The following is a 17992-nucleotide window of genomic DNA, read 5'->3' as shown; positions in this document are numbered from 1 at the left end:
GTTCTGCTCTTTTCCAGTTCTCTCATGTAATCAAAAGGAAAAAGGGAAGTATACTCTGCATCCCTATTTACAAAAGAACCTAGAAAATCAGGATACTCTTCTCTTTTAGTTTTAATTTGTTCTTCCATAAACAGAGAAGCTGAATATTTAAAAATAATATACAATTTAGATGTTTTACACAGTAAGATATCAAACTTCAAGTATCAGATCAATTTTAAAAGTGTATCATCATAAAGGAAGTTGTATTCTGAATCTCTTATTACTTTATTTCATTAAATACACATTAAATATCTTATTTTTGCCAAGCCTTATTAAAATATTGCTAAGCAGATCAATTGTTAAAACACATGAGAAACAGTCAAGTACCTTGTGGATATTTACAGATTTCTCTGCAAGATATGTGTCCTTTCTCTCAAAACATCAGCAACATTACAGGAATAGCACATCTTGCAGAATTCTGTTTAATGTATTTCCTATGTTCTGGACATATTTTTTTTCTTTTATTTGTACTTCCTGTACCCAGAAATTGAACAATTTGTAATTTTCCACTCTCTCACAGGATACTTAAAAAAAATTATGAGTATGTTGAGTGTTAAGGTTTGTGACAAAAATCAATCCCAATGGGAAATTGGTGAGTTCATTTACAACCAGGAAACTATTAAAGAAATTCTACGTTTTAAGAAATTCCACTTGGTCATATGTTAATGACTAGTCCAGAGATTAAATCACCCTTTACGTAACCATTAGAAAAAATAACAACGTGCTCTCACATGTTCATGGCTCACTTCCTCTGCACCCTAGTCTATGATCTTATCGACTCCTTGTAAACAGATCAGGGTCAGATATGATCTGCAGTTGGATGGAAACTTCCCAAGAAAAACCAAGGTGCTATAGGAAGTGATATGGATAATACAGTAGGTAGTGATCTTTCCTCTGAGTTAATTCTGGACCAATTACCCAGTATGGGGCAAGGGAGCAGCGCCCTGTGATGACCTGTCACTAAACTCAGCTCTCTTATATTACACAGTTTCATATAGTTAAATGAAACACTTTTATAGATTGCCAATTTATTATGTCTCCTGGGTAAAATTTTCTATAACAGATCTTGCATCTTTACTTATTCTCTCCATATCTAATAAAAATTATAAAATTGCTGTCTACTTAAAGAATTTTAGCCTTGTACTACTAAGGTTCTTAAAGGATTCTTAGGGATCCTCTGCTTGAAACCTTCCTTAATTCTATACCTAAAAATGAGATCACTCACATGGATGATCTGAGTCCTGAATTAACTTGGACATCTAATTCACCCACCTTGTTCTAACTGCTCCTTTTCCATTTCACACTTTCTCCTATGATCTTAGCAATTAATTTATTTTAAACTTCAAAAAGGTTACATTAAAATCAGTTAATAACATAATGTTAAGTTCTTCAATATATATGGTTACATTTTTTTCCTTTTTTCTTTGCATTTAACAAATTCAGAGAAAATATACTACAGATATCAGCAGAGATTTCCAATCATTTGTATTTCATAAAGAAAAAAGATAACATTTTCCATTTATTTATTATTATGATTTATTGAATCAACAGATTCTTCTTTTAAGGTAAATCTATAGTAAGAGAATACTGATACCTCTATTAAGGAGCACTAAAGGTATCTAGGAGGAGCCACTTAAGCATTTCTTGGTTATATATATTAGGACAAATAAAAATGTTACAGATTACTTGCTAATGATTACAAAAAATACAAGAAAAATGTTGAATCTCTCCATCATTTAAACAAGGGAGATGTGCTATATTCAGCCTACATGAAAATTTAATTCAATCATTGTGTATAAACTCTGTTTTGGAAAAGGATAGAAGTGAGGTATTCCTCAGCATTAAAAAGTAAAGACTTGCTCTTATTCCAATATGATGAAAGTGAATAAATGACGGACTAATTTCATATGAAAAAAATTTCATCAACCCAACTTTTCAGTTTGACACATCCAAATACCTGATCCATTTAGGCAACAGTCAAAAGAACTGGTACTAGCAACAATTTCTTTATAAATTACCCTGCTTCCCTCTGCTTGTGCTATTTCTTGACTTCCTTGAACTCTAACTCAATTTCTGCTTATCTCCAAATTCCTAAAATGATCCATAGTTCTGAGTTTTGACTCTGATCTTTGACTATATTTTTTTGCTGTTTTCAAATCATGCCTATGTTCAGTAGTCTTTCACTTGATCTAGGAACCCAGGAAGCATGAGCTATAACACCTCTAGCCCTATGAATCTGAATCTCTAGGGTCAGCCAATTGTTCAGTACACATTCCACTTCTGAACATCACTGAACTTAATTTTGTGTATCTGGCTTCTTGTTAACCATTTTGCAAAACTAGTCCAATTTCTACTGACCAAACAGTAGTATTATAGGAAAGTAGAAGCAGGCGGTTTAGTTCTTTAAAATAACATAAGTGGTTTACTTACTGATTGTTAATCATTGGGAAGAAGAATACATAAGTTCATATTTTTCAGTGCACAATATTTTAGGCATTATTTACCCAAATGGCATATTTCAAGCCACAGTAAAATTTGGGATAACAAACTATACTAAGATTCATTTAATGCATATTTCCTGAAGATGTATTACTAAATTCCAATAAAAATAACCTGCATATTAGCTTAGGGTCTTTTGTACTACTCATAAGAATTTACAAATAAGAAGTGATTTATATTTAGTTTAGGGCTGGGGAGATAGCTCAGTTGGTAGAGTGCTTGCCTCTCAAGCACAAGGCCCTGAGTTCAATCCCCAGCACCGCAAAAAAAAAAAAAAAAAAAAAAAAAAAAAAAAAAAAAAAAAAAGTATATTTAGTTTATTCATTTATTATGAAGATGTTATAAAAAGTCTACTAAAAATATAATTCAATGAGGTCTTAGCTAAGCATATGGGAGTAGTTCAAATATATAAGTTGAAAAGCTGAAAAATGGATTTACTTAATGTATCATTTAAAGTCTATTAAAAGAACTCATTGAAGTTGTCTACAGAGCTGATGAGGAAATTCTTAGCATTTAACTGAGGATGATTTGCCTTTATGACTTCCCTTGACAAACACTCTGTGTCATGCAATAGATTTTAAAGATACATAGTTAAACACAGTTTTTGATTGCCAGCACTGTCTGTTCCAGTGAAAAAAGATACTGTCTTAAATCCTATGCTAGTAATATTGTTTTAACAGTAACAATACAGAAAAGAGATTCTCAATCTGAGAAGCATTTTTAGAGGTGGTGATATTTGCTCTGAATGTTGAAAGGTACATATTTAGGTAGTGTAGCAAAGTGGGAAGTAAGGTTTTCCAAGCAAAGATATTAACATGGTTTAAGGATGGAGACAGGGAATTTTGTTTTGTTTGGTAAACTATTACTAGTATGACCAGTGCTTAAGGCAGATGCTATTTATGTGCTCTGCTATGGAGTGTACATTGTGTGGTGGCTTTGTACTGTGTCAGTTTGGCTAAGCGAGCATTACATTTCCCCAAATTCCCTCCCTTGTATGATTTTGTGCAAGGATTAGCTCCCAAGAGAAAGTTGTGTGAGATTTGGAAGCCATGTTCATGTTGCAAGTTTAATGTAGTTGAGTCAGGTACTTGCAGCTCACACAGGCCATTGTGGATTTGCTAAATCACTTTGTTGGTTTGAGGTAGCTATTCAGCCCCCTGGTTCTCCAGTTACTGATAGACATCCTCCTTTAGTTTTTCCAGTGTGCATTTAGATCAGAGACAAATGATTCAGGTCACCTGCAGAATTACTGGAAGATTGGAAGCAGAGAGGGACACCTGCATCAGATATGATTTTTTAAGCAGTTCCTACAACTGTTAGGAGTACATACTATAAGTTACCTATTCTGTCTTATCTAATTTTTTTTTTATTGTAAACAAATGGGATACATGCTGTTTCTCTGCTTGTACATGGCGTAAAGGCATACCATTTGTGTAATCATAAATTTACATGGGGTAATGCAGTTTGATTCATTCTGTTATTTTTTCCCTTCCCCCCCACCCCCACCCCTCTTTTCCCTCTATACAGTCCTTCCTTCCTCCATTCTTGGCCCCTCCCTAACCCTAACTCTAACCCTAACACTAACCCCTCCCACCCCCCATTATGTGTCATCATCCACTTATTAGCGATATCATTCGTCCTTTGTTTTTTTGAGATTGGCTTATCTCACTTAGCATGATATTCTCCAATTTCATCCATTTGCCTGCAAATGCCATAATTTTATCATTCTTTATGGCTGAGTAATATTCCATTGTATATATATATATACCACATTTTCTTTATCCATTCATCAATTGAAGGACATCTAGGTTGGTTCCACAATCTGGCTATTGTGAACTGAGCAGCTATTGATGTGGCTGTATCTCCGTAATATGCTGATTTTAAGTCCTTTGGGTACAGGCCAAGGAGTGGGATAGCTGGGTCAAATGGTGGTTCCATTCCAAGTTTTCTAAGGAGTCTCCATATTGCTTTCCAGAGTGGCTGCACTAATTTGCAGCCCCACCAGCAATGTATGAGTGTACCTTTCTCCCCACAACCTCGCCAACACCTGTTGTTGCTTGTATTCTTGATAATCGCCATTCTAATTGGGGTGAGATGGAATCTTAGGGTGGTTTTGATTTGCATTTCTCTTATTACTAAAGATGTTGAACATTTTTCCATATGTTTGTTGATTGCTTGTAGATCTTCTTCTGTGAAGTGTCTATTCATTTCCTTAGCCCATTTGTTGATTGGATTATTTGCATTCTTGGTGTAGAGTTTTTTGAGTTCTTTATAGATTCTGGAGATTAGTGCTCTATCTGAAGTATGATTGGTAAAGATTTTCTCCCACTCTGTAGGCTCTTTCTTTGCATTGCTGATAGTTTCCTTTGCTGAGAGAAAGCTTTTTAGTTAGCGTCTATCCCAGTTATTGATTCTTGCTTTTATTTCTTGTGCTATGGGAGTCCTATTGAGGAAGTCTGGTCCTAAGCTGACATATTGAAGCTCTGGACCTACTTTTTCTTCTATAAGATGCAGGGTCTCTGGTCTGATTCCGAGGTCCTTAATCCATTTTGAGTTTAGTTTCGTGCATGGTGAGAGATATGGGTTTAGTTTCATTCTGTTGCATATGGATTTCCAATTCTCCCAGCACCATTTGTTCAAGAGGCTATCTTTTCTCCATTGCATATTTTTGGCCCCTTTGTCTAGTATGAGAAAATTGTATTTATTTGGATTTGTGTCCATGTCCTCTATTCTGTACCATTGATCCACCTTTCTATTTTGGTACCAATACATGCTGTTTTTGTTACTATTGCTTTGTAGTAGAGTTGTTGATCTGGTATTGCGATACCCCCTGCTTCACTCTTTCTGCCAAGGATTGCTTTAGCTATTCTGGGTTTTTTATTCTTCCAGATGAATTTCATAATTGCTTGCTCTATTTCTGTAAGGTACATCATTGGGATTTTAATTGGAATTGCATTGAATCTGTATAGCACTTTTGGTAGTATGGCCATTTTGACAATATTAATTCTTCCTATCCAAGAACATGGGAGATCTTTCCATCTTCTAAGGTTTTCCTTAATTTCTTTCTTTAGTGTTCTGTAGTTCTCATTGTAGAGGTCTTTCACCTCTTTTGTGAGATTGATTCCCAAGTATTTTATTTTTTTCGAAGCTATTGTGAATGGGGTAGTTTTCCTGATTTCTCTTTCTGAAGATTCATCGCTTATGTATAAAAATGCCTTAGATTTATGTGCATTGATCTTATATCCCGCTACTTTACTGAATTCACTTATGAGATCTAAAAGTTTTCTGGTGGAATTTCCTGGTTCCTCTAAGTATATAATCATATCATCAGCAAATAGGGATAGTTTGAGTTCTTCTTTTCCTATTCGTATCCCTTTAATTTCTTTGGTCTGTCTAATTGCTCTGGCTAGAGTTTCAAGGACGATATTGAATAGAAGTGGTGAAAGAGGGCATCCCTGCCTTGTTCCAGTTTTAAGGGGGAATGCTTTCAGTTTTTCACCATTTAGAATGATATTAGCCATGGGCTTAGAGTAGATGGCCTTTACAATGTTAAGGAATGTTCCCACTATCCCTATTTTTTCTAGTGTTTTGAGCATGAAGGGGTGCTGTATTTTATCAAATGCTTTTTCTGCATCTATTGAAATAATCATGTGATTCTTGACTTTAAGTCTATTGATATGGTGAATTACATTTATTGATTTCCTGATGTTGAACCAACCTTTCATCCCTGGGATGAAACCCACTTGATCATGGTGCACTATCTTTTTAATATGTTTTTGTATGCGATTTGCTAAAATTTTGTTGAGAATTTTTGCGTCGATGTTCATTAAGGATATTGGTCTGAAATTTTCTTTCCTCGATGTGTCTCTGTCTGGTTTAGGTATCAGGGTGATATTGGCTTCATAGAACGAGTTTGGGAGGGTTCCCTCCTCTTCTATTTCATGGAATACTTTGAGAAGTATTGGAATGAGCTCTTCTTTAAAGGTTTTGTAGAACTCGGCTGAAAACCCATTTGGTCCTGGACTTTTCTTTGTTGTTAGGTTTTTGATGACTTCTTCTATTTCATTACTTGAAATTGTTCTATTTAAATTGTGTATGTCCTCCTCGTTTAGTTTAGGCAATTCATATGTCTCTAGAAACTTGTTGATATCTTCGAAATTTTCTATTTTGTTGGAGTATAGATTTTCAAAATAGCTTCTAATTATGTTTTGTATTTCAATTGTGTCTGTTATGATATTTCCTTGTTCATTCCGAATTTTGGTGATTTGGGCTTTCTCTCATCTTCTCTTTGTTAGTGTGGCTAAAGGTTTATCAATTTTGTTTATTTTTTCAAAGAACCAACTATTTATTTTGTCAATTTTTTGTATTGTTTCTTTTGTTTCAATTTCATTGATTTCACCTCTGAGTTTAACTATTTCCTGTCTTCTACTACTTTTGGTCTTGGTCTGTTCTTCTTTTTCTAGGGCTTTGAGCTGTAGTGTTAGGTCGTTTATTTGTTGAGTTTTACTTCTTTTATTAAATGCGCTCCATGAAATAAATTTTCCTCTAAGTACTGCTTTCATAGTGTCCCAGAGATTTTGATATGATGTTTCTTTGTTCTCATTTTCCTCTAAGAATTTTTTAATTTCCTTCCTAATATCTTCTGTTATCCATTCATCATATAATAGCATATTGTTTAATCTCCAGGTGTTGGAGTAGTTTCTGTTTTTTACTCTTTCATTTATTTCTAACTTCAATCCATTATGATCTGATAGAATACAAGGTAGTGTCTCTATCTTCTTGTATTTGCTAACATTAGCTTTGTGGCATAATATATGGTCTATTTTAGAGAAGGATCCATGTGCTGCTGAGAAGAAAGTGTATTCGCTCTTGGTTGGATGGTATATTCTATAAATGTCTGTTAAGTCTAAATTATTGATTGTGTTATTGAGATCTATGGTTTCCTTGTTCAATTTTTGTTTGAAAGATCTGTCCAGTGGTGAGAGAGGCATGTTAAAATCACCTAGTATTATTGTGTTATGGTCTATTTGGTTTCTAAAATTGAGAAGGATTTGTTTGACATACATGAATGAGCCACTGTTTGGGGCATAGATGTTTATGATTGTTATATCTTGCTGATTTATGCTTCCCTTAAGCAGTATGAAATGTCCTTCTTTATCCCTTCTGACTAACTTTGGCTTGAAGTCCACATTATCTGAAATGAGGATGGATACTCCAGCTTTTTTGCTGAGTCCATGTGCATGGTATGTTTTTCCCCATCCTTTCACCTTTAGTCTATGGGTATCTCTTTCTATGAGGTGAGTCTCTTGCAGGCAACATATTGTTGGATCTTTCTTTTTAATCCAATCTGCCAGTCTGTGTCTTTTGATTGATGAATTCAGGCCATTAAAATTCAGGGTTATTATTGAGATGTGATTTGTATTCCCGGTCTTTTGGTTCATTTTTTAAATTTTATTTATTTATTTATTTTTTTGACACCACTTTGTTCCACCTTTATTTGACAGTTCCTTTAGGATAATTCCTCCCTTTGCTGATTTGCTTCTTTGTTTTTTATCTCTTCCTCATGGAATATTTTGCTGAGAATGTTCTGTAATGCTGACTTTCTCTTTGTAAATTCTTTTAGCTTTTGTTTATCATGGAATGATTTTATTTCATCATCAAATTTGAAGGTAAGTTTTGCTGGGTATAAGATTCTTGGTTGGCACCCATTTTCTTTCAGAGCTTGAAAAATGTTGTTCCAGGCCCTTCTAGCTTTTAGGGTCTGGATTGAAAAATCTGCTGATATCCGTATTGGTTTCCCCCTGAATGTAATTTGGTTCTTTTCTCTCACAGCCTTTAAAATACTGTCTTTATTTTGTATGTTCGGTATTTTCATTATAATATTGCCTTGGTGTGGGTCTGTTGTAATTTTGTGTATTTGGAGTCCTATAAGCCTCTTGAACTTGATTTTCCATTTCATTCTTCAGATTTGGGAAATTTTCTGATATTATTTCATTGAATAGATTGTTCATTCCTTTGGATTGTTTCTCTAAGCCTTCCTCAATCCCAATAATTCTCAAATTTGGCCTTTTCATGATATCCCATAGTTCTTGGAGATTCTGTTCATGATTTCTTACCATCTTCTCTGTTTGTTCAACTTTGTTTTCAAGGTTAAATATTTTGTCTTCAATATCTGAGGTTCCGTCTTCCAGGTGTTCTATCCTATTGGTTGTGCTTTCTATAGAGTTCTTAATTTGGTTTATTGTTTCCTTCATTTCAAGGATTTCTGTTTGGTTTTTTTTTCAATATCTCTAACTCTTTATTGAAATATCTTTTGCTTCCTGTATTTGCTCTTTTAACTGTCGATTGGTGCTGTCATTCAATGCCTGCATTTACTCTTTCATCTCATCATTCAATGCCTGCATTTGCTCTTTCATCTCATCGTTTGCTTCCCTAATCATTTTAATTATGTACATTCTGAACTCCCTCTCTGTCATTTCTTCTGCCATGCTGTCGTTGGATTTTATTGATGTAACATCTAGATTTGTTTGGGGCATTTTCTTCCCTTGTTTTCTCATATTGTTCAGGAATCAGTCGGTCATTAAGATATTGCAGATTTCCTCTATTGACTTATAATGTCCCTGAAGATTGCTAGTATATCCCCTCTTATCTTTCAGTAGCCTGCAGTCTTGGAGGAAGTTGATAATGCGGTGCTCCACAAGGAAGCTGCCTCTCTAGGGTTGGTGACCCTCAGGTGGGGTATATTCCCTGATAGTTGGCAGAGGTGCCTCCACTTGTTGACCAATGGTCATCCAAAGGGGAACTAGGCTGTGGGCTGAGGCAAGGCCTGTTTGAGCCTGTGTCTCTGGTTTTACCGTCCTTGTGGGAAAACCTCACCCGGCAGGTAAGACTCACCCGGTGGGGAGGTCTTGCCGGTCAGTTCCCCTCCTAGAGGTTCCCCTCAATCTACAACTACCGCCTGGGCTGGGCTGTCTTCTTCTGCAACGTTCCCAGAGGCCCGGACCTACCTCCTGGGCCTGGGAGCCTCACCCTTCGTAGATGAGTCTCCTTAGGCTGCCTCTCCTCAGAGAATCTGCCCGTAGTCTTGGAAACTTTGCTCTGCCCCTAGGCGTGTCTCTGTGCGGCTCTTCCACCAAGAAGCGGGTCCTGGGACCCTGCTCTGCACCTAATCACCTGGCTATGCAGTCCCTCCTCTGAGCCGCCACCTGGAGCCCTGTACAATAGCTCCGAGACCCAGAGACCCACCACTCACCTCCTTCTCCGGACAGCTGCCCGGTTTCCGACGCAGTCACTAGGAGTCCAAGCAACTTACTTCGAGTCTCCTCCTCCCCCCTGCCAACCGCCCATAGCCCTAGGCAGTTACTCCGAGTCCAAGTGACCCGCCCTGTTCCTCCTCCTCCTCCGGGTAGCCCCCGGGGTGTTCAGGAGAGATCGTTCGGAGACCAAATGACCCACCACGCTCCTCCTCCAGGCAACCCCCCGGTGTTCAGGAGCGGTCGCTTTGAGTCCAAACAACTCACCACTCGCCTCCTCCTCTGGCAACAGCCTGTGGCTCTGATGCAGTCACTCGTAGACCAAGCGACCCGCCACGTTCCTCCTCTTCCTCCGTGCAGCCCCCCGGTGTTCAGAAGCGGTCGTTCTGAGTCCAAACAGCTTGCCACGCAGCTCCTCCTCTGGCAGCCGCCCGGAGCCCCAGTGGTTGCTCCGAGTCCAAGCCCTGTGCTGGGCCACCTCCTCTACCCTGTCTTATCTATTGATTGTGCTTCTGTAGCAGAACACAGATGATACAGGTGGAATCCAGAAGGTGGTTAGAAGTTACTGAAGGATGGTGAAGGAAGCTTCTGAATTGTGATGAAGAAACATGATCAAATAAGTAGGTTTTAGAAATCATTCTAATGTAGATGATGAACTGGACAGAATAAAACCTAGATTGGAAACAGAAAGGCAAGTTAAGGTAGCCTTACCTTTAATCTGCTATGAAAGGACTGAGCGCAGGCAAAAGTATAAATAAAGATGTGATAGAAAGAAGAAGATGGATTTAGAAAATGTAGGATATGAAGTTGTTATAATTGGTAACTGGCTATGGTGAGTAACATTTGCCTTAGCAAGGTATACTTGTGGCCTCTTCATCACTTTATTTTATGAATATTGAACAACAAAACTGCATATGGTTCTAGCCACAAACTCTGCACTTTATATAGGTCTCTGCCACTTATTACTTATGTGAACATAGTTCTCATAATATTAGTTTCCTTAAATAGTAATAAAAGCAGTGTTCATTCATAAAATGTTATAAGAAATAATGAATACAGAAGATAGATTCATAAATGTTACTAACCTTGGAATGGTTATCATAAATGGCTAATTTCTGCTACAGAACATTGTATAATATTACACTTGACAATGATAATTTTACCATATTTGGGGCCCTATTTTCATGAGTAAATCTTATACATAGGCTTCAAAACTAGAAAAAGGAATAGGTTTTTCACACCTCAGTGTTCAAAGAAACGTACCATACATGGTACAGTTCACAGGTATAAGACCATTGACTTCTTTACGAATAAATGTATGATTTCAAAATACCATTAAAACTTTAAAATGCCCATATATATTATTATTGATAAGAGAGGTAACTATACTAGTTATAATGAAAAGCATATATCTATCATGTATATATGTATCTATATATATATACATAAATATACATATGTATATGACTTTATATTGTTTTACTGTCTTTGTGTCCAGTGTTGCATTTAAATTTTATATAATTATTATTAAGTACTTGATGTTTAACTACTTTATGTCAAACATATATAATTTATATGAAAATGTAACAATAATAGAAAAAAATAGATAAATAAATTGTCAATAAACATTTAGCCTTAACACTTAAAATAGAATATTTTACCATGATCCAATGGTGTTGGGAATACTTTTTACAACTGTGTCTATACAAATCATGAATAAATATTCCTATGACCTTTGTTCTCTAGATAATATAAGGAGTGAAATAAGAAAAGTGTTTGTAATTGCTTTTTATCATGCCAGAGCTGACTGCCAGACCTAGATGTATTTTGGTAATAAAGTTCCATGTAGAAGAAAAACAGCCCATATTTGTAAATTGTCTGAAGAGAAGAATGTTCAATTGCTTTAAAGTTTGATAAAGGTGCAAGAGTTGAAATTTTGCTTATGGAACTTTTTCCTTCCAAAACACAACATGGTCTATGTTCCCCTGAGATAAGGGGTTTATTGTAGCCATTTATTTTTACCAAGTAATCCCATATAGCATTATAGTATCAGAAGAAGCAGATAGTCATAAGAAATGGAAATATTAATCATGGCTCTCATATTAAATTTAATGAATAGTATTATGTATTTTAAAAAGTAGCAAATATTTTCCCTTTGGAAATATTTTACATATTATTAAGTAGTTGTATTATTTATTCAATTATTATTGTTATTATTGGTCTGAGCTTAGAGGACTACATTGATGTAGTGTGTTTTCATACATTTCAATGTTTTTCATTTTTTGAAACTTAAAGGAATTTTATACAGATAAGACTGCTGTCACTCAGATAAGGTGACAAAGTAGTAGTCAAGACTTGTACCGAAATATGCAAAAAAAAGTTTATTAACAAATTATTCTAGAAAGCAGTTTCCTCTAATTTTTAAAAATTGCAGTGTCATAAACTCACATTGTATTCCTTAAAATAATCTCCAGAAATACTGACAAAGTAGATAATCTCAGAGTTCCCCAACACTGCTGTGCCATATATAGTTATGTTTCATTAATCAGCAATTTTATCACATTTTAACTGTTTCATTTTCAAATTAGCTCAAATACTTTCAGACTAAAAAGTAGTTAAACAATTGATCAAATAAGCAAATAAAATCTATGTTAAAAGATGGAAATTGAAAAACAATAAAACCAAATGAAAACTTAGCCAACTCTAAATTCTCCACTAACATTGCCCTATTTCTCTCCTTTTCATAATTACCCTTCACATTTATATTCATTTCCTTGTGTTTTATTCACTCTCCTTAAACGAAACAAAAATTGTTACCATCCTCACCATTCTAGTTAAATATCTTTAAATTACTATTGATATAACCATTAGACTTTTTAACATTCATATTTAAAGAGTCCATAATTATCATTTGACTTTTTAATAGCCTGCTACTTCTGTTATTTGACCTCTTCTATAGTACCCACTATTAATAATCCTTCAGGGTTTTAGAAATTTGGTATCTATTAGTGTTGTGATCAGGTCTTCCTTTCCTTCTATATTCAATATTGGACAATCTCACTGTCTCTCATTTTCAACTATAGTCAAATGGATGCCTTAAGGCAAACAGTTGAAAATCTAATGTATGTGATTCAGATATTCTGTAAAGTACCATCACCAAATTTGAAAGTAATATCCTACCCATAAAACTGTTCTTCCTCTTATTAGCTCTGATTTTTTTCCATCCATTCAAGTATATAAACTGATTTCTTCAGTCATTGTCAATCACACATGGTACCACCTACAAATGCTGACTCCATAATTCCACTCCCATTGCCACAATCCTTTTAAATGTATTGTCTTTCACTTCGATCATTTTTAAATTACTCGAATTTTTCTAGTTTTCTTTTATCCTCATAATATTTTGCATAGTGTAACAAGAGTTCTTTTCTATAATCCTACATTAGATAGAGCAGTTCCCTTGTAAAAATATTCCATTGGCTTTCTATTACTCAATATATAAAATTTAAGTCATTTAATAGGATATACTTTAATTCCAACATGATATCCCATAATTTCTCCTGCTTCATCTTCTTTATCATTCTACAACCCAACCTCGTACTTTAAATTTAAACCATATTAAATAGCTTGCACCATTCAAACACTCTAGATTACAGGTCCTTAAATCTTCTGACTAGAACAGTTCCTCCATTGCCATGGCAGCTTCTCATCCACTATCCCTTATATAGATAATACATTTTTAGTTGTAGATGGACACAATACCTTTATTTTACTTGTTTTTATGTGGAGCTGAGGCTTGAACCTAGTGCCTCATATGTACAAGACCAGCACTCCCCCACTGAGCTGTAGCCCCAGCCCAGTACCTCCTCATTTTAATCACTTTCTTCCAGCTTAACTGTTTGGTTTTTAAGGAAGCCTTTCCTAATCAGTCACCAAGTCTACATTTTTAAGTATTTCACGTATTCTCAAGGTATTTTCTACTTAGTATGACAATATCTCGTGAAAACAATATAATTTCCTAATTACTTGTACACTTCTCACTAGAACATGATCTCTAACAAGGTGGATATTTTCTATCTCTCACTATCTTATCTCTAGCGTGTGGCACGAAGATTAAAGAAGACATAGAAGACGTCTGATAAATGTGTGAATCAGCATATGGCCATGCTTCACTAACTATAAAGTCAACTATGATCTGCTAAAATCCTGAGGAGAAACTGAATAACTGAATATTCCAACTAAACATTCTTGCCATGTCTATGAAGTATACATCAAGTGATTATAAAAAAGGAAATTTAAAAAATACAGCTCAGGTTTAACATAAAATAAAGTATGTAAAAAAATGTTTGGGGACATCTTCTGAATCAACTTCATTTATACTCAGCAAAACTAAGGCTAAATTCAGTACTAGCCAAGAAGTAAAGTTTAATTTTCAAATAATTTAACAGTGATAGAAAGATCTTTTGTTACTGATTCTTTGAGCAATTTTGTAGTGTATGTAACAATTTTTTTCAAGGAACATATTGATTTTCTGATCTTATTTGTTTGAAATACTTCTGTACTTGATAATTTCATCAGGTTGATACAGGAAAGGGATAATTTTGGCTCCTGCAATGTTTGATGTATTGTTGAATATTGAATTTACAATTTAATTTGCATATCATTTAATGTGTTCTCAAGTAACTTAATCCAAAATAAACATTAAGCATACAAATTTTAAAGATTTAAGTCAGGAAGGAAGGTTTTTGATAGGCATTACATAATCTATTATGTACTATTTATACTGTATTGAGTAGCATCACGGAAAATGAGTATTACACAGTTACTTATGGAATCAAAAAGATTCTGAATGCCACAATGAATACAGAAGTATAGAAAATGAAATATTTGGCAAATAAAGGAAGAACAAATAATGTGAAGAAATTATCTTACTAAAATAGAATGCCAGAATCCATTTATAAATATGCTCCTCTAAGCAGATACCTTAAAAAAATCAATTTAAAAAGTGATCAATACTATTACAATGCAAAATTGCAATGATGTCTGAAGTTATAGTTACAGCATATTAACTATTAAGACAGTTACCTATGAAATTTCAAAATGTGTTTAAAATTGCAAAATGCGCTTTTTAAAATTACAAGGCAAAGTGAAGGAGTGGTGGGAAGTAAAAATGAAAGCAGTTTCCTTTCCTATGTTTTATTTATTCAACAGGTACTCAATAAGCAGTTGTGAATCTAGTGTTCCTCAAAGTAGAACACACTAAGACAAATAAGAAAGAGACCTTGCTTTCAAGAACTTAAAGCCTTTTTGGGAAGAGTATATCAGGCATAAAGGAACACTAATATATGTATACATATCTTTCATTTTTGTATAATCAATATCTTTGGCAGGAGAACGGATTTTTAGCAAAAATCCTATGTGATACAGCAAAATTGGTACAGAGACGTTAATAGCACTCAACACCTACATTGAAAAAGCAAAAAGATTTCAAGTGAACAACCTATCATTCCACATCAAGGAACTAGATAAACAAGAACAAACTAAACCCATAACTAGTAGAAAGAAAGAAAAAATAATAAAGATCATAGCATAAATAAATAAAATAGAGATTAAAAATACAAATGATCAATGAAGCAAAAACTGGTTCCTCAAAAAGATAAACAAAATAAATGAACCTTTAGCTGACTAGGAAAAATAAAGAGAAATCTCAGATAAATAAAATCAGAAATAAAAAGGAAGATGTTAAAATTGATACGACAGAAATACAAAGGATCATTAGAGATTAGTATTAGTAATTAGTATTAGTAAAAGAAATGGACAAATTTCTGGCCCTTATATCTTACAAGATTGAATCATGAATAGAAAACCAGGACTGAATTATGAATAGAAAGTCACGATAATACATCTAAAATAAAAAATCTCTCACTGGAAAAAAAAAAAAAAAAAAAAAAAAAAAAAGGCCCAGGACCACAGGGCTTAATTCCTGTGTTCTATGAAATACTCAAAGAAGAGCTAATACCAATGCTACCTAAATTGTGACTAAAAATAAAAGAAGATATTCTTCTGTATAATCCTTATTAAAATACCAATGATTTTATTCAAAGAACTGGAAAAAGTAATCCTAAAATGTGTATATAAACTCAAGAACCCCAAATAATCCAAAAAATCTTGAGAAAATAGAGCAAAGGAAAAGGCATTATCCTACCTGACTTTAAAATACTTCAAAGCTGTAGTAATCAAAACAGCATGGTAGTGGCATAAGAAACAGACACATAGACCAATGGAACAGAATAAGAGCCTAGAAACAAACCCATGCTTCTATAGCCAACTGATTTTTGACAAAGGTGCTAAGAACATTCATTGGACAAATAAACTGAAAATTTAACCAATTGTAAACTCTTCATATAAGAACTTATTCTATGTGTCATTTTGAAAATAACTATTGAAACCTTGAAAAATTTTCACTCGAGTTTTTATATGTGGTATAATTAAAAACCAGATCAGGATTATTAATTCTATTCTAGTTCCTGTTTTATCATTAAAACAAGATTAAAGAGTTTAATGGTGATAAAGTAGTTGTGCAGACTTAGAAATTAGTTTAAGCTGGTTGTAAAACTTCTTAGGGATTCAGTAGTTCTATCTAAGTGCTTATTACTTATAGTTCACGTAAAGTGGAAGAGAATTATTACCCTTTAACTGTCTTCATCTCAAACTCTCAGTGTTCATGGGATTCTTGATTAGAATAAGGAGTATGAACCAAATTCAGAAGCATGGATTATTGCTTTGAGATGATGAGTTGTTGCTGTTGTGTATAAAAGTTTAATTTTGAATAAGGTTAAAAGAATGTGTTTTATTCATAAGCTTCAAATTACCTATGTATTTCTTCATATATGCAATTATTTCTTTAAGGTGTGATCCATGTATTTGCTACCCTTATTTTTCAGGTGGAGTCATAACAGAAGCTTTTGGTTAGAACTTAGTAATTCAGGCACATGATTGTGCTTGGATAATTTGATTGTCTTAGTTGTACCTTCATAATTAAATGACCTTGTCGGGTGAAATTCTTTCCCTAAGAATTTTAAAGGCATTTTTTCATTCTTTTCTGACTTTGTGGCATGCTATTTAGAATCACAGATTTTCTTTGTTATATTACCAATCAACTTATCCTCTAACATTTAAAATATACTTTTTTGATTCTTTGTGTATATTACTCATTGTTCCTGAAGTTTTGAAATTCTACTGTGCCTCAAGTGAATTGATTTTAATTCACTGTGTTAGTTGTTGTCTGTCTTCATTTTCTGTTGCTATAACAAAATACCAGAAGCTGGGAACTTAGAAAGTTTCTTTGGTTCAGTTCTGGAGTTTCAAGGGCATGGGCTGGCATTTTTCCAGTTCTGGTGAGGGCCTCATGGTGGATGCCATCACAAACCAGAAGCTCATGAGAGCACTGTGTAGGGCAGAGGGATTCAGAAAAGGTATTAGAATTTCTTACAACAACCCACCCTTGGAACCAATTGAATCCCATGAGAGCTGACCCTCCAGAAGACAAACACTAATCCCTTCTGAGGGTGGTCATAACTCAATCATCTGTCACAAGGTCACTTCACAGTACTGCTACATTGGAGACCAAGCTCCAACATGGTAAATTTTGGGAACAAAATATATCCGAACCATAGTAATATCTAATGGGCTTATTTGGTTTAAATTGTGACCTTCCATACTGAGAAATGTTTTCCTTATCTGTTCCTTCTATCACTCTGTGTCTTCTCTAGGTGTTACATTAATAGATGAAAAAAATGCCTACCTTTACCACTTCTTATTAATTTTATTCTTTCTCCTTATTATATTTTTAATTTTGAGGAGTTCATTTTTATTCTCTGAATATTTCATTTTTATACTATACTGGTCTTGGTTTATATGTCTCTGAAGACAATTTTGAAGTTTTCTTGCAAATCTTTTTCATTTCCTTAATTTTGTTTGCTTTATTATTATATGTTTCTTATTTTTATCATGGGGACATACATGAAATTTCCCGCAACATATAAGCTTTCTTTAGTTAAGCTGTAAGAAATGATTTTATCCTTTATTTGCCTGGGTAGGGATGGTTGACCAGCAGGCATTATGTAGGAGGGTATATTTTGTTGTAGTATCGCAAATATACATATTTTTCATTTTATTTTTTAGTGATTTTCCATAAAAAA

The sequence above is a fragment of the Sciurus carolinensis genome, chromosome 8 (assembly GCF_902686445.1).
Source record: "Sciurus carolinensis chromosome 8, mSciCar1.2, whole genome shotgun sequence".
NCBI lineage: Eukaryota > Metazoa > Chordata > Mammalia > Rodentia > Sciuridae > Sciurus > Sciurus carolinensis.
Note: the sequence above shows the minus strand (reverse complement) of the source record.